Source organism: Alexandromys fortis, unplaced genomic scaffold (genome assembly GCF_014885135.2).
Source record: "Alexandromys fortis isolate MF-2015 unplaced genomic scaffold, M_Fortis_MF-2015_v1.1 scaffold_100_3062768_6864082, whole genome shotgun sequence".
Taxonomy (NCBI): domain Eukaryota; kingdom Metazoa; phylum Chordata; class Mammalia; order Rodentia; family Cricetidae; genus Alexandromys; species Alexandromys fortis.
In genome coordinates, this window is record NW_026067993.1 from 2,317,391 (window position 1) to 2,342,756 (window position 25,366).

At 46.4% G+C, this 25,366-nt stretch overlaps 1 protein-coding gene across 21 annotated transcripts in view; it reads right to left on the minus strand.

The window, feature by feature from the left end:
- Lpp (LIM domain containing preferred translocation partner in lipoma) overlaps positions 1-25,366 on the minus strand; it is a 617,771-nt gene that overhangs the window by 546,620 nt on the left and 45,785 nt on the right. For 17 of the 21 annotated variants that reach the window (XM_050160008.1, XM_050160000.1, XM_050159989.1 and 14 more), the window contains one exon: positions 10,073-10,168. The gene's annotated coding sequence lies outside the window, so the exon portion shown is untranslated. Of the gene's footprint in view, positions 1-10,072; positions 10,169-18,778; positions 18,952-21,344; positions 21,365-25,366 lie in introns of those variants that run through there. The other 4 variants (XM_050159991.1, XM_050160001.1, XM_050159994.1 and 1 more) reach the window with 3 other exon arrangements.

The window sequence follows — 25,366 nt, forward strand, 5'->3', positions numbered from 1 at the left end:
TTGAAAAGAAGAAAAAGAACACCCACGAAAATGCAGTCAGTTCAAAGAAGCTCTAACGAGTCCTCAGTTAGCTCCTTGTGTTCCTTATCAATAGCTTTATACGCGATAAGACTTCCTTACCAACAGCACTGTGTGCACCTGCCCTATCAGCAATTCTGGGAGCCAACGCCTGCAAAATAAAGAAGAATCGCTGTCTCCGAGCTTTCATCCTACCAGGGAATTTTAAATACACGCAAAATTCAGTTTCAGAAAGTTTAAGATTAAGACAGTGGAAGCCTTCCAAAAACATGCTAAGGGTGGATCTAAAGATACGGCTCAGTGGCTAAGAGCAATGGCTGCTCTTATCGAGGACACAGGTTCAATTCCCAGCACCCACACGGCAGTCACAACCATCTGCAACTCCAGGTCCAGGGATTCTGATACCATCTTCTGGGCTCCGGGGGTACCAGGCACACAGGTGGTAAACAGACATGCATGTAGCCAAAACACTCATGCATATAAAATAAAAGTAATTTGTAAAAGGCAATAAGGTTGCTCACTGAGAAAGACTCTAACTTGTTCATTCCCCTACTTAAACGACTGTAATGATGAAGCTCTTTGTCTCCCCGCCCCACCTCCCCAAAAATTCTAACTGTGGCTTGTTCTCCATATTGAAAATGCAGCCCCTGCTGTCTTTTTGTTGCCCCATCCACATCCCCAGAGCTCCCATGGAGGTCAAAGTGAGCTTAGCTCTTATCATATTAGAGTCCCATGAAAGTTCCCCATCCCCTCTGCTAGCTCCACAGTGATCCCTTCCAGTTCTCACTCTCCAGACTTTTTCCATGCATCTAGCCAGTGCAGAAGGAGGTCACGGATGAGCAGACAGGGTGGGAGACAGCCACGGTAGTGGCCTCTCCTGTCTCCTCTATGCCTCTCTCACTATTCCATGACATGGCTTCTGAACTGACCTAGCACACAGACAGTCGGGCTCTTTGCTGAGAGCTAAGCACTGAGCCTGGGAGAGGCAAGGAGGACACAAGATCTAATGGCGTCAAGGAGCAAGGTCAGTCCAAGAATGACCCCAGTGGCATCAATTACTTCTCTGACCCGGACCTTTAACTGCCATCTTCAGCGTAAATCAGAACAGTGTGGGAAAGCAGAACAGAAACAGACGGAGCCAACTCCTGGCCCTACTTCATGCGGAGACAGTCATGCTCCTGAACGTGAGGGAGGAGCCTTCTAATCCCGGTCCCAGTTTCGCAACTCTTTCAAGCTGCATATCTAGTTAAACTTGACAGCAGCGTATGGAACTTCTAACCTCCCCTAGAACTGAGAATTGAGTTTAGTGCTACAATTTGCTACATAGTCATGGAAAAGACACATAAAAGTCAACAAACCAAAGAATATCAGAAAGCAAAACAAAGAGAGAACTTCATTTTTATGTGTTTATTTACTGTCTGGTGGCAAGTGTGTAAAGGCCAGAAGACAACTTGGGGTGTCCCTCTTCCTTGCCATCATCTGCCTTATATATTGAAACAGGGTCTCCTCTCATGGAGCCAGGGCTCAGCAAGCAAGCCAGGCTTCCTGTCTCCCCAGCACAGGGATTGCAGGTGAACACCACCACGCCAGTTTTGGCTTTATCTTTAAACATGGATTCTAGAAGCCAAATTCAGGCCCCCAGGCTTGCATAGCAAGTACTGCACTGAGTCCTCCCCATATGCTCAAGAGAAGCTTCACACCGTCTAGTGCCAATGGTCAAGCAACTTCCTGTATGCCTTCACTCTCACTTCTCTGCCTAACCACAGGAGATTCTTTAAACAGCCTTGGCTAAACAGCATGCAGTCCCGAAATCCTTTCCACTATGATCCATCCAAAATACCTTGCCAATGTACCAGTGGACCCAGGAAAATGAGATACAAACACCCATTCCTCAGACCAGGAAAGATGAGGTCCATGGGCAGGCCACAACCTGGATCAACTGCAGGATGAAGTGCCCAATCTAGAAGAAGAAAGCCCACTTCCTCGACTAACTCTGTTACCCCTAGCTGTTCTTCACTACTGCGTGAAGCTATGAGAAGTCCGCATCAAAGGTTTCTAAGAGGGGGCAGAAGGTTCTGCAGGGCTGGATGACAAAGAGGACACAAGTGTCTATGAGCAGAACTACCACAGTGGAGCAGCTATGCCTAGCAGACTGCATTGGCGTGGGAAAGCGGAGGAGGGAGGCTGCAGGGAGAAGCACAGGAGCCACGAAGGATGGCAGTGGTCAGGGAAGCGGGGACTGGGGAAGACGAGGATAGGAGAATAGAGCAGGCTTTGGGCAGTTTCACGTGATCCTGGTGAAATTAACTTAATGGCTTGAAAACTCAAAACAGAAAGGCAGGTTAAGAAAGGAGGTAAGGGGACCTTCAAAGCCTACTTCCAGCATCAACGTCAACTGGATAACAGGAATAGCTTCATTATGTAAAAGCCCATTTTGTTTTCATGTCATTCGTAAATGACATCATGGAGTGGCTACAGCCATCTCATACCTTATCATAAATAAATCACTAGCTTAAATCAGAGAATGAGCCAAGCCCACTGATTTAAAAGGAAAATATTAGATCATTTTTAATAACCGATATAATTCAAGTCAGTTGCCATTGAGGCGGTGAGGTAATTCTACGCTACGCAGGCCCAAGGAGGAACCAAGGAAGGTCATCACCGGGCAGGTCTAGAGACAACACCACGTAGAGATGCAGAGTGGCCCCCAGAACTTGCATGAGGGCCGTCCTCATATCAGAAAAACACCACTTTCACACTACTGGTGCCCCCAAAGCCTCCCTCATCAAACAGTTCACAGACGTTCTCCTCAGAACCGAAGATGAGCATCATGTGGTGTCTGAATGTGTACCTCAGAATCCACTGGAGTACATGAGCAACAGTGAGGCTTTCGGGTATTCAGGAAAACATGAAATCTGGGGTGACTGGCATGCCAGCACTGAGGCGGCCCCCCAACCACAAGGGCACGGCAGGGTGAAAACGTGGAGACAGAGGTCGAATAGAGAAAACGACTAGGAGTGACTTCCAGCTAAGAGTATACATGCCCTAGAAAACAGAACACCGGGGCCGGAGGGAAGGCACAGCAGTCACAAGCACTGGCTGCTCTCATAGAAAACCCAGGTTCAGCTCCCAGCACTTAAGAGTGGCTCACAACCGCCTTGAACTACAGGTTCAGGAAATCACGTGCCCTCTTCTGGCGTCTGCAGGCACTGCATGCATGTGGTGCACAAATATGCACGCAGAAAACACTCATATAAGAATAAAATAAATAGCCGGGCGGTGGTGGCGCACACCTTTAATCCCAGCACTCCGGAGGCAGAGGCAGGCGGATCTCTGTGAGTTCAAGGCCAGCCTGGTCTACAAGAGCTAGTTCCAGGACAGGCTCCAAAGCCACAGAGAAACCCTGTCTCGAAGATCAAAAAAAGAAAAAAGAAAAAAAAAAAGATTAAAATAAATAAATCTCAAAAAGAAAAAGAGATAAAACTAACGCTACATCAACTATATGTTCACGACACTCTGGAGAACAGAGATGTACAAGGTGGGCACTTTATGTCCCACAAGCAGATGTGAAAGCAGGTTTCAAACGAAGACACTTTAGATGCAGTAAGGTTCTGCATCTAAACTCGGCCTTATTGTGTTGCCTTCAGCCATAGAACTCAATGCCTTCCTATGTTTTCAACAAATGAAATGCTGGGCATGGAACACTGTGAACGCACTGAGAGTATATTTAAAAAGGAGAGTTGAAAGAGACCATCAAGCACAGAGTAGTGACTTTCTGGCCAGCAGCATTTTAAATGACCTCTGTTTTGGTCTCCAGGGCTACTAGTAACCTTGACCCTGATTTTAAATCTCTCTTTCCATTGACTTTGAGAGTGGTGATGGGTATGAGCTCCACGGGAACCTGACACCCATCTATAAGATGACCTGCTGAGCCTGTTCTTAGGAGAAGACTATTCAGGTCGGGGAAAGAGACGGATGTCCTGGAAAGAAACTCTCTGCCAGACATAGGCATTGGCTGAGGTTTCTTGTCTGATCCCGTCATCCCCGTGGCACGGCTGTGCATCAGCTCTCTGTTCCTAATGTAAATGGTATTCATAACTACAGAGACACACTGTCTGAGCCAAGAAACACTGACTTATTCAACTTCTCAGGACACAGTATGACCCAACAGAGGCAGTGCATAAGGAAACATAATGAAGGGGACACGATGGAGGCTCAACGAGCCATAGTTAACTTACTTTGACCTAATCCATTTCCGGAAAAGAAAGGTTAGAAAAAGGAATGAAAACACGCCTAAAGGCTACATGGAGTCATTTCAAAGAGCCGAGGTGGGCAGGAGGGAGGGAAAAAAAATATTGAGAGGAATTTCACGAATTCTCCCTGCACACTGAGGCAGGTCTGTCCCCTCCCTGGCTCTTGGCGTCTCACCTACACAGCTAAGGGCTCAGGCAAGAATTCCAGTCATTTCCACCAAAGCAGCTCTGACTGCTGACAAAAGCCAAAAATGGAGAGGTGGGAAAAGGATGGCGTTAGCTGCGAGATTTTGCTTCCATGTGTTGTGTGTGCATCAATGTCTTCATCGCAAATTTCTCATGGAATTTTCCTCCAAAAAGGTTCCAAGGCAAATTGATCTCCAAAGATGCTGAGTTTATTTGGCAGCTTCCAGTCATCTGACTCTCAGCATATCCTAGGTAGCCTGGAAATCTGTACCCAGAAAGCACTCAGATAATCCTCTATAATCCCAACCTGGAAGTCAAGTCATTTCCCTCCCATTCCCCCATGTGAAACACATCTCACACAGAGAAGAGTGTATTGTTTCCAGAGTTATTAATAGTAGTAAAATAAAATGAACTATAAAAATAGACTACGGCTTACAACACAAACAAAAAACCTTTGACACTCAGAGAAGTCAACTGCCTTGGAGCTTGCCCCATGGGCAAATCTTCACAGCAAGGGTGGAAGCCCTCAGAGCAACCTGAGGGGGTTAGTGCCCCCCCCCTGCAGTCATGTGACTGGACTTTGTAGAGAACCTACAGAAGAGACCACAGGTGTGGGAAAGCTCACCTGCAACCTCAGGAGAAGGCCTGAGGGACCCATCTAAGCTGCCAAATCTCTGTCCTATAGAAAGTAGGAATGAATAGATGGTTCTTTTTTCTGTTTTTGTTTATTTGTTTATTTCTTGTTTTTTCCAAGACAGGGTTTCTTTGTGTAGCCCTAGCTGTCCTGAAACTCAAGAGATCTGCCTGGCTCTGCCTCCTGAGTGCTGGGATTAGAGGTGTGTACTGCCAACCACCCAGCTTAAATGGATGTTTCTTCTTTTAGTGGAAAAGTTGGGGGAAATGTTACACAGAAACAGTAACTGATAATACTGCATGAGAGTCTGCAATGTTCAAATTCTAGAATATTTGCTGATTCACCCCACTAAATCTACTATTTTGCATTAAGCCTAGGAATCAGATCACCAGGGTTCCATATCAGGAACTCTGAAAAGAAACACTTTTGCTCAAGAACACAGAGCTGCTGTCTACCTTTGGGACACGGAGCCAGGCACGCTCTGGCCATGCATGCATTACTGTGAATGTAACAGCAGGGTATAAAAAGTCAGGGCAGTACTTTCTGCTGAAGCTTGTGATTACAGATGAGCTGGAAACAGAATCACACATGAAATGTTGACGTGTCCAGTCAAATTTTTATATTATCCACTTCCATCCTCATATACTGACCAGCTTTTGTGCCACAACTATGGTCACAGGCTCACCATACCATCCCCGGGTGTCCCTTAGAGATAAATCTTCTCCCTGGAAACTGTCCATAAGATCCTCTCCACTCTCCATGCCCTTTGTCTAGACTCAGGGAGATCTGGGTCTGTGATTTACTTACCTCCATGCCCCAATATAGTAAGGCTTGAAACACATTTTGTGACAAATAAAAACACTGTAACCAATCATTATCCCATTATGTGGGATGTCTTCTCTCTACATTTCTTCCCACTGTGTGTGACTCTCTTTTCTCTACATCTCTTCCCACTGTGTGTGACCATCTTTCTCTGTTTTTCTTCCCACTGTGTGTGACCATCTTCTCTGTTTTTCTTCCCATTGTGTGTGACCATCCTCTTTATGCATCTCTTGCCATTGCATTGTGTGAGTCTCTTCTCTCTTCATCTCTTCCCACTGTGTGTGACTGTCTTCTCTCTACGTCTCCTCCCATTGTGTGATCATCTTCTCTCTGAGTCTCTTCCCATTGTGTGTGACTGTCTTCTCTATGTTTCTCTTCCCACTGTGTGTGACCATCTTCTCTCTGCGTCTCTTCCCACTGTGTGTGACTGTCTTCTCTAAGCATCTTTTGGCGTTGTGTGTGTGTGTTACTCTTCTCTTTGCATCTTCCCTGAAAGTTACAAGCTTCTAGAGATCAGGGAGTGAGCCTATCTCGCCATTGTATCCTAAGGAGTCTAAGACTGGGCTGCGCATGGAACTCAGTGCCAGCTTGCTCCTCATACAAAAAGCCATGCGTTCAATCTCCAGGACTCCAGGAAGGAAAACAAAAAGACTCTGCAGTTGCTAACTTTCTGACAAAGACTAGACTCAGGGGAGAAAATAACAGCATATACTATAACAAGAAGTAGTTGTGCAGCAATGGTACAACACACTTAGCCACACAGACTTTTGACACCTTCTACCACAAAGGAACCAATGAAAAAGAACTCTTAAAAACAACTCTGATCTCCTAGGTCCATAGCAAGGAAAGAAAGAGGCAACCCCACTGCACCGAAAGTCAAGAAGGCTGAAAAGGGATTCCTCTGCCTTTTCTTTCACAGCAATCCTATCTCCTATAAGCAATCCTCCCTGCATTACAGGAAGACCCACTGACTCTGGGAGACTGCATGGGCCTCGGTTGCCACTCAGTAAGTCCCCTTGTAATTTGTGAAACAAGTAAATAAAAATGAAACCTGGCCTAGCAGATGGTGACAAATACTCAGAAGCCACCTGGCCAAGGAACTGCAGGGAGCCAAGACACACACCTCTACCAGAAATGACCAATGCTTTGCTTCCGGCAGACTCTAATACCTGGTAGCTCTTAAGACCAAAACGGAAATATTAAAACTGAGAGGCCTTGGCTACAACAATTGTACATGGATATCCAAAGAGGGAAATCATTTCCTTCCTGACTCCCACTGGGCCAGGCATGCTTGGGGCAGAAGGCGTGATTACGAGAACAAAGCAAGAGTCCCACAGGCTAGACTACAGGTTCTCTGGGTACTCAGTTTCCTAGGTCTCTGCATCTACTAGCTACACCTCTTCCTGCTTTAGGTGTCAACTTTAATGTTTAAAAAAAAAAAAAAGCTCCAAATTGAATTTCTTTCCAAGACTCAGAACGCATTACTGCTCACCCAGTCTTGGTGAGGACAGGGTCTGGGCATGGAGAAGGAGGAATGGCAAGCATAAATACCATCTCCGTGACACAGTGCCAGACGCAACCTTTACGGTATCTTACTTCCCTTTTAATTCATTTTGAATCTTGAAGGAGAAAACAATTACAACAACATATGAAGGGATCACACTTGATAAATTACTACCAACAAGCTTGCACAAAGCAAACCTAAGGGGCCAGCAAGACAATCAATGTGACCTACAATTCTGGGATCCAGAAGATGAAGGCAAGAAAAGGCTAACATTGGGCAGGTTTTCTGTTCGTTCATCCTGCCATACTCTGCCACTGCACGCACTCACAGTACGTGTCTGAAGCTACACTGCTCTCAAAAGCCTCCTTGTGTAAAATCATGCTATCCAGCTGTAAAACAACCCCAACAGAATTAGTCAGGACCTGGTAGAGCAGCCTTGGGGAAAGGGACACTCCCAACCTTCAGATTTAGATTTATTCTTCTATCCATGAAAATGTGTCATGTAATTATTATGCCCCACTAGACTATGGGACAGAGGCAGAGAGTGTCCTGGCTGGGCATTCTATTTTCTAAAAAACTATTTATTTGTATGTACTTCGGTGCCTGCATGAATGTCTGTGTGAGGGTGTCAGATCTTAGAGTTTCAGATAGTTGTGAGCTGCCGTGTGGATGCTAGGAATTGGACCCAGGTTCTCTGGAATAGTAGTCAATATTCTTAACCGCTGAGCCATCACTCCAGCCCTGTGGGGATCATATTCTTGAAGGTCAAGATTGTGTATGACCCAGTATCCTGCCTTTTCCAATCGCGCTCTTGTAACTAACTCTGATGGCACATCATCTTGGTCTTCTCAGAACCTCTGCACATTCCAGCTGACTAGCATCCCTTCCAAAAGATGCCGTGAGCACTGAAGCATGACACCAATGAGGGCTGAGAGCAAGGCTTCTAGTCCTTTCTCCCCAACGGTAGCATTGCTCTGAGGAGCCGCTTCATCTGTGTTGTGTGACTGCCATGAGGTTTGAGTAGGACAGTCTCCGGTGTGTATATTTCAAGTATCATAATCCCAACCTTTCAGCCTCAGTGACAGTTCATCACTGGGCAGTAACCAAAACCTCTGTGAATGTGGCAACAAGGCTCTCTTCTCCTCCAAACAGGTAAGCAGATGTCTTCAGCCTGGTCACTGGGCAGCCATCTACTAACCATAGGGCAAATACCTTGAGGATGAGAGAGTCAGCAACCAAAACGGGACAGAGCAAAGAACACGGCAGAGAATCAGAGATGACATCCTACTCAAGTGGAGCCGAAAGTCATCTCCCTCTGAACCAGGTCTTCTGGGATTGCAAGGTCACCCTTCCACCTGGTTCTAAATAACGTATGCCCAGGCCACATCAGGGCTTCAGAAACAAGAGTCACCATTGAATCATAACAATCTAAGGATAACAGAAACTTCCGAGTCTCTTCCAGCTGCCTTGTTTAAGGCTGTCTTTCCTGTTCTACAGTTACACCACTCGAGTTCATTAAACCCAAGTTCAAGGCTACCACAATTTCTGTTTAAACACTGAGAAACTCAAAAGGTGAAGCAGGTAATATACCTTTCCATTGATGCTGCAACCATAACGAAGGGAGGGGGATATATATTCAAGTCCATGTTTGAGATTTTAATAAATACCGCAAAGTCAAAGACAAAGAGTGCGGGTTACCGATGCTATGGACACCAACCTTCCGCGAAAAGGAGTCAAACGATGATGAGGAAAACAGAATGACAAGACAAAAATGAAGTCAGTTACACTTTCAAATCAAGTTGGCTTTTTTACAATCACAATAACATTCGCTGTGCTTTGGAAAACTCCACAACACTTATAGTGGGATATATTATTTATGTAGTTTCATGTCAATTCTTGTAGGACATAGGGATTGATCCTCATCAGGGAAACCACAGAACTACAGTCAATAGAAGCAAGAATCCCCCTACTATTTCCCTCAGCTCGTTACCTGGGCGCCCCAGGTCACGCCTTATCCACCGTACCAATGCACCTATGAACTAGAGAGCCACTGCAAGACAAGGTATCTTTCCTTTCCTTTCAGACGGAAGGCAACAAAGCCCACACTCAATTAGCACCAGAGCACTAGCAGGTCATTAAAACAGGGGCTTCCACACTCTGCCAAGGCTAAGCTAGCCCTCTCCACCTCCAAAGGTTGATGGGAAAATAAAATGAGATTGCCAAAGAAAACAGCACATCACACAGGAGCAAACAGGAAATATCAGCTTGTTCCCTGTCATCCTCATGCCAGTCTTTCACGTTCAATGACACTCCACTTTCTGCCAAAGGAAAGGGAAGGGAGCCACACAATCACTGGCAAGATAAAATCATTGCCACTGAGTTTTCCTCCAGTTTCTCTGTACGCCACCTTGTCAGAGGTGAAGCCCACCTTTGCTTTGCCACAGATTTTATTGACATTTTTATATCTGGTCTGTTGCCATGAAACCAATTCAGATGATGATGATGATGATGATGATGATGATGATGATGATGATGATGAACATTTTAGAATTATCCAGTTCTCAACTCTTGCTCCCAGAACCTGTTACTTTGCAAAACTGATCAAAACATGTATTTTGCTATTAAAAAAGAAACATATTTCTGTGTAGCACTCACCAGCTAAGGGAAAATTCCTCCTCTCCAATGAGGGAGCAGGGAACGATGACAAATGCAGAACCAGCTGGCTCTCTACTTCTCTGCTTCAGTTCCCACCTGCGGAAAACAGAGAGAGGAATGGCTGAGGCTCCGGGCTCCAACCAGCATCAGGACAGCTTCCTAGGCTGACAATGTCCCGGACTGGACCATACTGGATGATGTCTGACTGACTTCCAGACCCCCTTATCCTCCCGTCAGTACCAGGCGCTCTTGTTTGGCAAGTTTGTCTCAAAGGAAGTGGGAAGAGAATGCTCCCACTCTTCGTCCCCAGCACTCCTGGAAAACAGGCCCATCTAAACAACACAAGTCCAAGACAGAGCAATTAAGGAGGAAAAAAAAACACGACGTAGTGGCCCTCTGAATTTACAAGGGAGCCATAGAGAGCTGCGAAGTCTTAATATTCCTTGGTAAATCCTCAATGCAGACTCATCTCATTGAGAAATATGGCTCTTTTCTTGGGATTATAAAATGTATATTCCAGAGCTGTGGACTATTGCAACGCTTGTCCAAGGTTCATGGAACTGAAACTCATCAGGAAACTCCACCCTCATTCTCAAAGAATCTTTGAGCATCTTCTAACCAATCATTACTCCATGTCCCTGATATCAGTCTTCCCATCTGTGTATAAGCTTAGAGTGGCGGGGGGGGGGGGGGGGGGGGGGGGGGNGGGGGGGGGGGAGTTACGTCAAAGTGACTTCCCCAATTCTTCCACCACAAGAGAGCCAGGCACCAGGACAGGGAAATGGTCATCACTAGTAACAGGGGATTTGGGGCTCAGCCCACTACATATAGTTACTGCCCATCTTTAACAGAGACTAACGATGCCAGGAACCTGCCTTAGTTCTTATACACTTAAGTATATCTCAACAACAGAAAGAAATCCCATAAGGAAAATGGAATTCACTCAAGACGAGCCCACTGAAGCCGTTCATTCCTGAGAATTTGAGGTCTTCAGAATACCAGAAATCTCGAAAATCATTTTTACCAGAGATAGGACTTCAAAATTGCTGAGAAACTGATCAGTAAGAGGCCAACTTTACTTTTAAGTGAAATCTTAAAAAAAAAAAAATACCTCCAACCCCAACCTCATAAAATCAAAGCTCCTTATGCAGAGCAAGGGGTGAGGGAGAGAAACCCAAAACAGTTTCTATGGGAGGCAAAGGGCTTCTGACTCCCCAGATTTCTAAGCCTCAATAAAGACACAGTCCTCTAGCCTTGGTCCCTGGGGAGTCACATCCACGCTCCAGCTTCTCCGGTGTGCCAGTGTAAGTGGCCGCCCTTTCCCAGAGTCAACTTCTCTTCTAATAATTTTCTTCTCCGTTGCCATAAAGAGAACAAGCCGCTTTGCTAAAGAACTGCTGTGAAATGATTGAGGTTCCCATGCAAACAAACCATTAGTAGAGTTCAAATGCAATTTAAATTACCAGTTGTTAAAGTGCTCCTCAATTTCACAGTAAGTTTCCAAGGAGAATTATATGCTATATACTATTTAATTGGTTGTTTTCTATTTTTTAACATCCTTTTATTCCCTCCACCCTTATATTTCAGAAGTGTCTATAAGAGCTTCCCTTTAAAAAATTATACATTGTTGAAGAGATTAAATGTAAAGATTGAAAAGTGTCAGAGAAACAGCTGCAGGAATGTGCAGCTCAGCAGAAACTCATAGCTTGGAGACTTTGAAAAAAATGTAGAATTTTAGAACCTTAGAAATCACCAACAGGGCCCGCACTCTTACCAGGTGAGTAGGCTAAGGACCTGGAAGTGAAGGGAGGGGCCGGTCTGGAAAGTGACATAGTCAAGGAAGACAGCTCCCAATTTCTAGCCAAAGGACATCTTTTTCACACAGGGTCTGCAGGTTCCAGAGGATGGTGAGAAACACTAGTGAATTTGATTTGTCACTTAGATGTTTTAAATGAAACTATGGAACCCTCTTCACATAACCTCGTGGCTTCTAAAGTGGAAATGAAGAATGTCTCCCCAAAAGGGAGGAAGAGAAACAAAGGCTGAAGAGTGGGTGCGAAGAAGCAGGGAGAAGGCACATTCTTGGCAGCGAATGCCAAGAAACTCATCTGGACTCCCCACTATCAAAGGGGTCGCGACTGCAGATTGCCACTGCATGATCTGGCCCTAAACCAGCCGCCACCATGGTGAAAGGGGACAGAGAGAATAAAGAAAGCCAGGGCACGTGGGTAAATAGAAGGGTTTCTAAAAGCCGTCAGTAGCACAGTTTCAAATCTGGGGCTTATGGAAATGATGTGAACCTCTCTGAGCTCAAGTTCCCTGTCAGCAAAACAGGGCCGACACTACCTGTCCTTCAGGGTGTGGACAACCACTTCCCTGAGTTCTGCACTCAGCATAGGCACTACAGAGGCACACATGCACACTGAGGTCTCTATTGCTTCTCAACGACTATGGACCTACAGACAAATTATTTGGATTAAAAACTTAATATAAATCATTTATGTTCTCTAAGATATGTGATGGTCCTCCAAAGTAAATTTATTTATGTTATCATTTTCAAAAATACAATACATGAACACTTTACATATATTTTCCTTCTAACGCAAGCTGCTTAAAGAAACGCTACTTTCAAAAATATTTCCAAACCTAATATTTGATCGCACATTAATCAGCTTCACATCCAAAACCTTCTTTAAACTCTATCAACACTGAGAAAGAGCTCCTACCTCACAGAGGAACCTGAGCACTGGAGTGAACATCAAAGGATTGGGGGATTATAGCAGCAGTCTTAAATCAGAGTCTTCAAAAACCAAGCTCTGTGACAAGGGTTTTATTAATTATAGTCACAAATAGAATATGGACATTTATTCTTCTTCTCGGGGCAGAAATATACCTTTTTAAAAAAAACTGCCATTTTCACACTTCGAATTGCTTTGGTATAAAAATAATGGCTGCATTTTTTTTTAACGTTCATGTAAGAAACCTGCAAATCTGTTGTCTATTCTACTTTGCTGTGAAGTTCTTAAGTAAAAAGCTCAGAGGCCTGGCATCAATCAGATACATCTATAGGAGTCCAGAATAGGCCTGAGAAAGGACAGCCATGACATAGCATCAGATCAATTCTAAAACAGATTTCAAACGGCTGCGTTCTTGATCAAACAAATCCTGAGTAACCCTGGTATCGACTTCTGAGGCCCCCTGGGACAGCTGTTAGCTGACATGATGGCATATTCCCCGCAGTCAGTGCCCAGAAAACAGATGCTTACCAGTAGTCGGGCTTTGATGAAGCAGTGTGGACCTAGCAGGCTCAGGTGCCAACACGTGTCTAGATTCCCTGAATGCTTGAACATGCAAGACTGGGTGAAAAGACCATAAAAGCAGGTCTGTGCCATGTTCTGCTGAGGTGGCGGCTTTGCAAGGAAGCCTGAAAACCCAAGAGGGCTTCTGACTATAAAAGAAGACAATGGGCACAGGGGACCAAGGTGCACGGGCCTTGAGGATGAAGTCAGGCTATTCTCAGAGACCCTAGTAAGGACAGCAGCACGTAGCTAAAGCTGGAGACAGATGTTACAGACAGAACATGGAGGACTTGGTATCCAGGCCTAAAGGACTTGAATTGTAGACTCATGGTAGGTGCTGCATTTGAGGGACTGACACAAGAAGAAGCTGAACAACTGAACTATCATTTTAATAAAGATGCCTTTCCATAGTCAACCTTCCATAACAGCAAGATATGAACATGGAAGGGATTTTCCCAGAGAAGATGGCTTCTGAGTGGACTCTTAGCCTCAGCTCCACTACCCTTTCCTTCTAACTCTGCAACTCTTACAGGAAAGAAGCCAGGTCATGTCCAAGCAAGACCCCCACTCTGCCATGAGGGACAGCTAGCACTATGAGCTTCCAATAGACTGAGACTCCCAACTTGCTGAGACTCTCGACTGGCTGAGACTCCAGATAGGCAGAGCAGCGCTAGACTCTTCCCTATCTCTCAAGAAGCAGTATCCCACCAGATCCATCCCTGTGTGTGCTGAGAATCACACAATAGAAAACTCCTTCCAGGCCAGTCTAGCACACCAAAGTGGAACCTTCAGTTAACAATGCCCTAGCTGGATGTGCTCAATTAGGATGTATAGAATTGCTCCGTCCTTTACAGGAGTCCTGGCAGCAACTCCATCCATCCACAGACCCAGGAAATGAAATACTCTCTCCGCCCTGAAGCAGCTCCATATGAAAGGGGAAAGGGCGAGGGCTGAGGAAGAAGCACAGGGCGAAGCCCAAGTCCCAGAAACACTACGACACAGGTGATCATTTAATTACACCCATGTCATGAAAAAGAAATTCAGTCATATGTTTCTGGCATGTTTCAGCTCACAGCTAGGAAGTACCACAGCCAGGAGCAAGCCGGGATCTTGTGTTTCTAAGCATGAGCATATACACTCGGCTGCCTGTAAATGCAGCAGAATCTCTGCGGGGGCAAAGGAGGTGGTGGTAGAGAGCAGATGGTGACAGCGACTGATTCCTCTATAGGACGAGAGAGAGAGAGAGAGAGAGAGAGAGAGAGAGAGAGAGAGAGAGGTGTGAGCTCATCTCGCCTCTACAGGAACAGCGAGAGCGGAAGCATGGAGGTGGGCAAGTGCAGGATGTCTGGGGAGAGGCAGAGAATGTGCTGTGAGACAGGGGTATCGCCGGAGTCTAAGGTGGACACACACTTTGATTCCAGTTATGAGAGGCGCTCAATAGTAGAGACAAGAGTATCGCTTCAAACTGTGACTACTAGAGAAACCACACATCTCAAAGAGAACCATGGCACAGTTTCAGTTTTCCTTGGGATTCCATGTTCCAAGGTGGGGCAGGGCTGGGGGGACCACATAGTATTTCAGATCTGGGCCAGGAAACAAAGGAGCCCTCGGGTTTCCTTGGGCTTATAAAGAGAAGGATGCTGTGTGCAGTTTTGACGTTTTAGGGGAAGGAACATCCTAATCTTGAGAAAAGACACTAGTGAACTGGGCCCTACCTGGAGTAAGTGCCCAGGTTCTCTGAACACAGCATGGGGAGTGGGGTGGGGATTAGAGTAAAAAACTATACTCCACTCAGTCATGGATTTCTCCAGTTTCACCTGCAGAGTCTTTAGCAAGTCACCCCCTTTAAACAAGGACACAGTTATAAGATGAAAATGATACTTCCAGAGCCAGGTTACAGTGAAAGCAAGGAATCTGTGAGGCTGACGGTGAAGACATGTGTTCCTGCATGTAAGCTGACATGTGTGTTACAGGTGCTCCCCCTCCAGAAGGCACCACGCTGATACAGTGTAGTGTGAAAGCTACCGGTCCTCCAGGAGAAGCGGTCTAAATCCGGAGTTGTCAACAGTTTCTTCTCCTGCTGAAAATGGAGCTTTATTCCCCAGGCGAAGCCATTACATCTTTTTGTGCCAAATTGTTTTCATCTTTTAAATGACCCGGTAATCCCACTTTGGGCAATATACATCAGGGAATAATCCAGAAGGAAAAAAAGACGGCAATTTGTTCAGAGATGTTATTCATAGTGCTATTTCCAGTTCTTTATATATCCCTCTATTATAGCACTGATCTCACTGCGCTGCAATTATCCACTCCCCTTCCATACGCCTCCAAATTATCTCAGAATCAATCCCCAGCACCTAGCACAATGCCTGGCATACAGTAAGAACTCAATCAATGTTTGTTGACTGAATGGGTGGTATGAAAGAAATTTTGAAGAAAAAAAAACCGAATGAGCACAAACAAAGCACAGTTTTTTAAGAGATGGTGTTAAACTGATTTCTTTTTCCCTTTTTAAAATGCCTGGTTACTTTAGACTGTAAACTACTGGAAAAGGACCAGGTAGAGAAGCCTCAGGAATGACTTACGACGTTTTGAAGAATGTTCAGAAACAGACAGCTTTAGTAGAGGTGACCAAGGGTTAACCAGAGGCATAGGACCCATGCAAGGTCATTTTGGCTTGGTGACTAGAGGTAAGGGCTTAGTCACTGTAGCTTCTCAACCTGATTCTGACATTATTTGTGGTGGGACTTTGACTAAACCACTGCCTAACCACTCGGAGACCTTTCTCTACGCTGAAAAGCAGGGGGATTTTCTGGAAAGCCCAGCTCATTCACAGGAAGCCTAGGGAGAACCAGGCAAGAGCAAGCTAAACTCAAGCCACTAGCCACAAGGGGTTTTGATGCAGCAGCCCCTCTGGGATCTTTGCAGGTCCATTTTATATGAAAGAGAGTGTGTTTGTTGCTAAAGGTCTAGGACAAGAGACAGAAATCTCTTCATGAACAGAAAACACATTGAAAAAGAATTGGAGACATAGCTCAGTGGTAGAACACACATGTGCTGGACAAAACAAAAAGAGAACATGATAAATATAATCGCTTAGAAGGCTTAAATAAGGAATACTTTATTTAAAAAAAATCCCAAGAGAGCAAAGGCAGCTACACATTCTGAAGGCCTTGTTTGGGGGCATTTTTATTGCTCTGAGCTAGGAGTCAGAAGCCAGAAGCTGCTGCACCCTCAACTGCTTGGCTAGAAGCTAGAGATCTCAAAGTCCATACTCTTGGGTCTGGAATTCTGGTAGCTTCTCCAAAAAATAACACTGATGTGTCTGTTTGCAGCTCTGGGTCCATTCAGCCTGACATTTCTCGAAAGGAATCAATCACTCGATCAAATCCTGAACTTCTCCCTCCTCCATCCCACTGCCACAGCACTGCTCCAAGGCAGCAGCACCCCCCTACACACACACACACACACACACACACACACACTGGAATGTGCCAAACGTCTCTAAGCTTCGCGCTTCCACTATTGTCCTCACCTTTCAAAGAACTCCTCACACAGCTGTCAGAAAGACATTCATAAAAACGTAACTGGGGGGGGGGGCGCCCGAGGGGGAGAGGCGGGTAGCAGCAGACCTAGACTTGGGCACTTGGAAGCAAAAGCAGGTCCCATGGTTTCCTTGCACCACTCAGCCCCCTCCGGCTAGCCTCTGCTGCTTTTGCACCTGCAGTCCAGAGCTGCTGGTACAGCAAGCCCGAGTTCACACATGAACTCCTTCCCACTTTGTGCCAGCTGCCCACTGCCTGCACGCAGGGCCCTCGCCTCTGTCCTTTCCACGGCTGGTCCATGTCACTCAGATTCAACTGCAACAGATCTTGCGGAGCCCCTCCCCCACGTTCAGCCCTTTGTGACTGTAGATTACTGGCTGTTCCCCCTCATTTCCAGGTTTATTTCTTATCTCCTCCCCCAGCACACCCTTGCTACTCTGCATATTTAATTATGCACCCTGTGCTGGGACACTGCCTGCAACAGAGCAGGGCACAGGAGTAGAGACTCTGTAGGAGACCAAGGACATAGCTCAGTCAGTAAAGGACTGAGTCCAAGTCCTAGAACCCAGGCTTTAAAAAGACAAGCACGGAGTCACACATTTGTAATTCAAGTACTGGAAAGATACTTCGTGAGTTCCGGGCAAATAAGAGATCCTATCTTTAAATTAAAAAAAAAAATAAATTTAAAAACTGGACAGCTCCTAAAGATGTCCTCTAGCCTACACACACACACACACACACACACACACACACACACTCGCAGACATGGGAGTTAATAAGATTAGATGGATGCATGACACAGAAGAAGCCTGGCAGATTAGTTAAGGGAAAATGTTAGCCTTGCGCTAACCCCTGGCCCTCACAGTCAAACAGGCCCAGATCACTGAGCCTGTATGCAAGGGCTAGTGAGGGACCTAGATAGCTTCTCACGCTTCCTTAGGCCTTGCTTTCCTTATAGGTAAATTAGGATCAGAACATCTACCTTCTACCGTGGGAAAATTAGAGGTAATTACAGAATGGTTACTGTAGGGCTCGGCACAGACGAAGTATCTGCTGTAACAGCACGGTTTCTAGGCAAGACTCAGAAAGCAGCGATGTGTTCCCTGAGCCAGACACAGATGAACAGCAGTCAGTCAAGTGCTCCCTCCTGTACCCTCTTCCTCCTCTTCCCAAGCTCAGCGAAGCCATTCATTACAAGGGCCTCTTCTGCCTTGCTCGTAGAACAGCCCTGGGTGCAGGGTCGGGGGAAATGACTGAGAGACTTCTGGACTCTAACCCTGCAGAGTCATCTACCAGGACAAGAACACTCTCAAGGCCTCCTGCACAGCACACTGCTATGCAGCACAACATAGTCGCTAAGGGCTGGCTCTCCGCAACACGGGCAACCCATGCTCTCTACACACGGTCCTACATGCAAAGTATTTATTCCAGACTCTGTGGACCACAGGAATGTGACACACCAGTGTGTCACACTTCAAGTCCAACCATAGCTCTGCTCTGCAGGGTAAGACCGCCCCTCCCCAAGTTCCCACGCACATCCTTCTGGCCCAAGCTTTCCCCCAATAAGCAGACAACACTCGCAAATTATCTTTCTACCCAGCGGAAACTAGGCCTCAGGTGGGAACAAATATCTGTTTAAGTTTGTTGTCTGTTGGTGTGGGTTTAGGAACAAATAAGAATTTTCCTGTGGATGGCCCCATTTCTAAATCTATCCATGAGAATTGCTCCCCTGGGAAAGCAGCTGTCCCCACCCCAGACGGAAGTACTCATGGGCCTCACACTATTTCCCACCGCCGTCCCTGCGCCAGCAAGCATCCCAGGTCGGCTAGCAGAAATGCCATTGGCAATAATGATGTACTCACGTGAGGAGGTCACCACCACGGCGGGGGGCCTTCACTGCCCTGGCTCCCTCTCAGGAAGCCTGACCCAGGACAGAACCAAGCAGGGGTGTGCTCCAGGAGCCTGAGGGGAACTGAGCTGAGGTGCCTCCCAGAACAAGGGGCAGAGGCACGGAGGGGGAAGGGCAGGAGGCGGGGGAGGGGGCTCCACTAGGTTTCTGGAAACGAGAATTCAAATCCTGCTTCTCCCAAACCCTGAGTCACCTCCTTCCCTTCCAATAGATGAGTGTGGTGGGTAAACATTCCCATATATGGAGAAGAAGGCTGGAGGATGTCAGAAAATCAGCCTTCTCTCTGGCACTTCAAGAGCATGCCCCACACAAGGCAGCCCTCCTTGAGCTGAGTAAATGATTTAACCCCCACAGACATGGAGTCTCAGCTGCTACTACTACGACAAACAGAGAGACACGGAGTATCAGCTACTGCTGCTGCTGCAACACACACACACACACACACAGAGACAGAGAGAGAGAGAGAGACAGAGAGAGACAGAGAGAGAGAGACAGAGACAGAGAGACAGACAGAGAGAGAGAGAGAGACAGAGAGAGAGAGAGAGACAGACAGACAGACAGACAGACAGACAGAGAGACAGAGAGAGACACAAGAGAGGATCCTGTTCCAGAAAAACAGTCTCCCACCCAACAGAGCAACTGGCTGCTTTGAAAGCTTAAAGTCTACCTGAGAAATGGCGCTGTCCAGACTGCCATAAAATGCCTACAGATTGAGAGAAAAACCTTCGCTCGCTATTCATCTGAGAGAAGATTCATGACTAGAATAATCGAAGAATTCAACAAAGTAAGCAACACAAAGTTGAAAAACCCAAACCATGAACGAACGGGCAGAAGACACCGCTTTCAAAAGATGCAACACGATGGCCTGTGACAAGCGAAAGATGGTCCACGTCACCAACCCTCAGAGGACTGCGGACGGGAACTACACTGAGATTCCATTTCACGCCAATCAGTACGTCACTCTCTACCAACAACTGCTGCATGTATGTGGACAAAAAAGAACGCTTAAACGCTGTCGGTGGGACGAAAACTGGTCCAGCCACTATGACGACCAGGATAGAGGTCCCTCACAAAGCTAAACTCGCAACTACCATGTGATCCAACTATCCTACTCTTGGGTACTTACCAAAACAAAGCGCCCAGCCAACATGCTAGAGAGATACTCCACCATCCGTGTGTAGTGCAGCAAGACTGACAGTAACTAAGAAACAGAACACACAGGCGTGGATGAAGAAAATGTGGCATATATGCATGATGGGGTATGCTGGCATTCACAAAAAAGAATAAAGTTATGCCGCCTGCAGGAAAACAGATGCAGCTGGAGACGGTCACACGAAGAGCATTATGCCAGTCTCAGGGAAACATAGGACGAAGGATATCCTTTCTCATATGTGGTCCCTTGACTTTACATAGACACAAAATCATTTATGTATATATAGCATGAACGCGGAAGAGAAAACCTGTCTATGGGGACAACAACTAATTCAAGGTGGGAATGGGAAGGAAGGAAAGGGCGGGGTGGAAGAACATAATTGTGTCGAAGTGTCCTACCACAACCCAGCACTGTGTACAATGATTACAGACAACATTAAGTTAGAGTGGAAAAAAATCAATACCTTACACGTAATAATACACATAAAAATACATAGCATTTTCAGCAGCCCATGGGACACAGACACTGAAACAAGTCTCTGCAGACCTCTAGGCTGGGCAGCTTCCTGAGCACTTGGTTTAGCATGAATTTTCATCACAAGGCAGACATCAGGATCCCTGATGCCATCAAGCCGGACTACTGACAGAGCATGGTTCCTAGGGGAGGAGAAGGCAAATCAGATAGTAAAATGTGTAAAAATCAACTCTAACCCCGAACTTCTGTGTCATGTTTGATGACTACAGCGGAGCCGTAAAGCTAATCAAGAAGGAATCTGGTCTCAGGGACTCAAGGCCAAATCAAAGGAGAAAGAATGACAGGCAGACATGAGAATCAGTGGGTGCTGGTGAGGACTGTCCTCCAGTTGTTCCTAAACATACAAGGCTGTGCCCGTCAGTTCTGCTCTGGTGGCTCATATTTTCTTATCCAAAGACTGACCAGCTAGCCCCAAATTACCCAGCTATGTGCTCGAGAAGCGGTTTCTAGTTCTTCAGTCCAAACATTCCCTCCACGCTTATTCTGAAAACTCGCTGCTAGTTTAATAAGCATGTGGACACAAACATAAGTGACCCTGGAAATAGGGAAGACAACCGGATCAGAGCACCAGCCACTGCACACCAGAACCAGAACTCAGTACTCAGTTCCCAAGCTGCAGCCCTCCCAGCGCACCCCAGCAAGGATGGAGGGGAAATGAGTGGTCCTAGTTCTGTCTGGAGCACAGCTTCCACTCATGCACAGACAGGAGCATTTTAGAGAGAAAGAAGTTCTGCGGTAAACACTTCTGAGGGAAAGGGCTGAAAACTTCCAAAGCCAAGTTCCAAGCAGGGAGGTATCAGGATAAATGTGAAAATCAGAACAAAAGACTCACATTTCTCCTCTACTTTGCAAACATTTAGAGGGTAGTCCCCTTAGTAGCCAAGGGACGTTTCATGTCCTTTGTGTATGTGTTCTTTCTTCCTCCCAGCCAAGGAGCGCCTCAGACCCAATATGCCTGACTGTTCCTGAATCCCCCAGAGCATCCCCACTGTCTCCCATGAGACCGAGATCATATTTCTTACAGCTGTTAATTCCATCTTTGCACAAGAAAGTTCTTCCATATATGGAACCAAACTCTGACTCCCTGGTCTTCAACCTCCTGTCCCAATTCTACTTCTGAGGACCATATATCAAAGCTTATCTCACTGGTGTGGAATGTTTGTAGGTAACTGCATATATAGAAAATAAGCTATCCAAGCCCTTGGTCCACAGTCAACCCTGCCGTTATCCTGACCCCATCATCACGTAACTGTTACCAAGATGAAATCCATTCTTTGGAGTGTTTTCTAATGTGTGAATGCTAAGTAACACATTCAACAGGTACACTGCTATCCTGTGACTCAAAAGTGCCCTACAAAATCCTGTCTCTCCTCTCCTTCACCCACCCACCACTTGCTCTGTGTGTGTTGTGTGTGTCTGTGTGTGTGTAAGAGAGATATAGACAAGCTAGGCAAGCGCTCTACCACTGAGCTTTCTTTCCCCTCTTTCCTTTTTACTTTGAAACAGAGGGTCACTAAGTGGCCCAAGATGATCCTGTAACTCACTTCTATACGCCAGGTATACCTGAAGATTGAAATCCACCTGCTGTGGCCCCCATAGCACCCTGGATTACAGGGTTGTGCTACCATGCACAGCAAATGAACGTTGGTTCGCTGGAAAACCCAAAACAGCAAGCCTTGAAGACTAGCTCTCTATCTGCCTCTACTCCACCAGCACCGCTACATGCCCATCCCTCACGGATGAAGTCTGTAATGCAGATCCCACGCTTCAGTATTAGAATCCAGTCCTGCCTGACCCCAAAATGCACCCTCTAAGGCTCTTCCAAAGACCATTAAGGATGAATCCTGTAGCAAAGGAGGGTCGTCGGCACAATTCTCTGAACAACACAGGTCAGCAAGGCCAATTGCTCATCACAGGGTTGGAGGACCTCACAAATGTTCAGTGGGGTGGGGAACTATAGTACTTTATGTTCTTCGCGTGTTCCATCATGCATAAATGCCTCCCAGGTGGTCTCATTGATTCTCTACTCAAAACCGCCTTAAGAGCAACATAATACCCGCTGTGCCAACAAAAGGCTGCCAGAGGCTCAGAGCCCACACGTCCACTTCCGAGGTCACTGCAAAAGGAAGCCGGCAGCCCTGAGACTCTAGGTCTGACCGTCCTAGACTCACCGTGTGACCTCTGGCTTTCTATTTAACTTTTCTAAGCCTCCGTTTCTACACCTGAAAATCGGAGATTAAAGCAGTGGCTCTGCCTCCCTCTTGGAGCAGTTATAAGGATCAAATGAGCTAATGAGAGAGAAGCCCTCTGGAGGAGAGGTAGGCATTCTCCAAGTGTGAGGGATTACTGGGTGATTACTTGCAAATGACTCTGCATTCCATTACAAATACAAAACGCAATGAGGTCATTGACAAGACAAAGAAACGCTAGGCCCTGGAAATCAAGGGAGAACCATCCCAGCTCTACAGGTTATGTCTATAAGCTGCTCACACTAGGAGCTCAGCAGCAGCTGTCAGGGTCTCAAATTCCAAGTAGCATACATCTACAGGGCCGCTCAAGACAAAACACCTCCCTTTACAGCTAAAAGCAAAGGCTGAACAAGAAGGAGGTAACAGAGATAGACATCTGGAAGACCCCTGAGAGTCTTGGCTCCGGAAAGGTGGCCTTTGATGTTTTCCTTGGAGCAGTTGTTAGAGACACTGGCTCCAGTCTCACTGCAGAATGCCCGTGGGGAAATAGATGTACTGTAAGGAGCTATTTACCAAGGAGCCTGAGGAAGCGTCCAAGCATGAATTAATCAAGGGCATAAGACATTTCAAGTTGCAGATACCAAAAGGATAAAGATCTCCAACCAGTTAACCCTTCTGGCTCACAGGGGCTCCACCTGGAGTCAGGCACACACGTACATGTGCAAGCGCGTGCACACACACACCAAGGCGGCATGCTGCCAGCAGCAGAGTGAGCCCTTACATCTGGTCCCTTTACATACCAGCCTTCTCACTGAAGACCACCGTAAAGAGGGTCCCAAGCAGCTCAGAGAGCAAAGCCTTCTGTCTGCCTTCTTCCCAAGCCTCTTCCAACACGCTAGTATCAGGATTCTCTTCAGGTCCCACAAAGAATCCAGCACTCGCTGTCATTTACGGAGGCGCCATAAAGTCCCCAGAAATGCACCCCTGGACTGGTGAGAAAGCAGTTCAATGCTGTCTCCCTGCTAGAAGGAAACTACTGTGCAGGGCAGGCTAGAATTCCTCAATTCCCTCCCAGTGGCTGGGTCAGACATGGGGCTAGGTGTTAAAAGTGGCTGCAGCAGAAAACACCCACGAAGGTGCAAAGGAAAAAGCAGATAAAAAGAAAGCTTCCAGCGTAGGCACTGAGAAGACATGCTGGGGACAGCAGCCGGCTGGAGTCAGTCTACAGGGTACACAGGTCACTGGTGAGGGGTGTCCAGGGAGGTGGACAGAAACAGAGGCAACACAGAGCCCTGAATAAAACCAACTGCTCTGAGATCAAAGAGCGGGGCTTTGCTTTGAATTTGTTTCTGTTATGGAAGTAAAGCCATGATCACACCACTGATAAGATTTTTAAAAATAAGCTTTTGCTCCCCCACTGAGAAACACTAAGAGCAGTAACTAGAGAGTGATAAAGGTTTGCTTTATGTTAGCAACTGTACTACAGTTTACATGAACAGGGATTTGTGCGGGGTGAATTATTTAATGGCAGTAATAACCATATGAGCTAGGCACTCTCTTCTCATATTACAGAGGGAATGAAGGCTAAAGACATCCTATTGAAATCCCAGAGATGATAAAAGCAAGAGGCCAATATTAACGTGTTCACAGTACAAACTTGACCCCTCGCAATCCCAAAAGTGCCCTATGTCCCTCTTCTCCCCCATTCTACCTTCTAGCCCACCTTCTACCCACGTCACTTCCCTGAGATAAAATACGCTCCCTATAACACATGCACAGTAATCCGATGTAGCACAGGCGACAATAACTATGCCATTGCCAGTGAGCACTCAATGGCTGTGTGTTCTTAAATGGGCACTGTCTTTAGAAGGCTGTGTCAGGAAGGTAATATAATATGGGCCATAACCGTTCTCTTTTTCCTCGACAGAAATTAAACCAGGCAAAGCAAGACTGTCAAGGTCAAATGGGAGATTTAGCCAGTTCAAGGACACTGTGCACAGTGCAGCCTAGACTGAGGCTTCAGCAGCTGTGCAGAGCTGAATGACCCTGAACCTCCAGCTGCTGTTCCCAAGACCTCAGAGGGAGCTCAGCAGATCAAATACTTCCTTGAAAAAGGCAAACAGCCACATCCCACCAAGCCTGGAATGTGAGTTCAAAGAGAAGGTTTCAGCTAGGTGTCAGGGAGTCCAGGCCTTGCAGAGCTGGGTGTCTCTGCCCTGCAACCATCACAGCTAGTAGCTACGCTAAGCCACTGGCCTTGTAGCCTTCATAAAGACTTGTTAGGCTACCATGGTGATTTCCAACCTCTCATCTCTCAGCAGAATTCTTCCTTTAAGTGAATACTATGGGATGTTTGGTTTTTAAGGCCAGGGAAATCAGAGCTGCCAGCAGGCTTCAAGCCTTCCTCCCCCTCCACTTCTCACTTTGTTGGCACCCCAGGTCTCAGACCACACTGGAACCTCCACCAGGGCTTGAAAACCATCAGCCCTCTGAACTCTTTAAGGACCCTCCAGCTCTGATGTCAGTAACATCAGGGATCCAAGAGGTACCTCCTTCACAGTTATATAGTTTTACCTGTATGAGAAGCACACATAGTATGGATGCGGCATAGTACCAGACAAAGAATTCCCAAATAAAGGACGTGGGGTAAGAATCCTATGTTCAC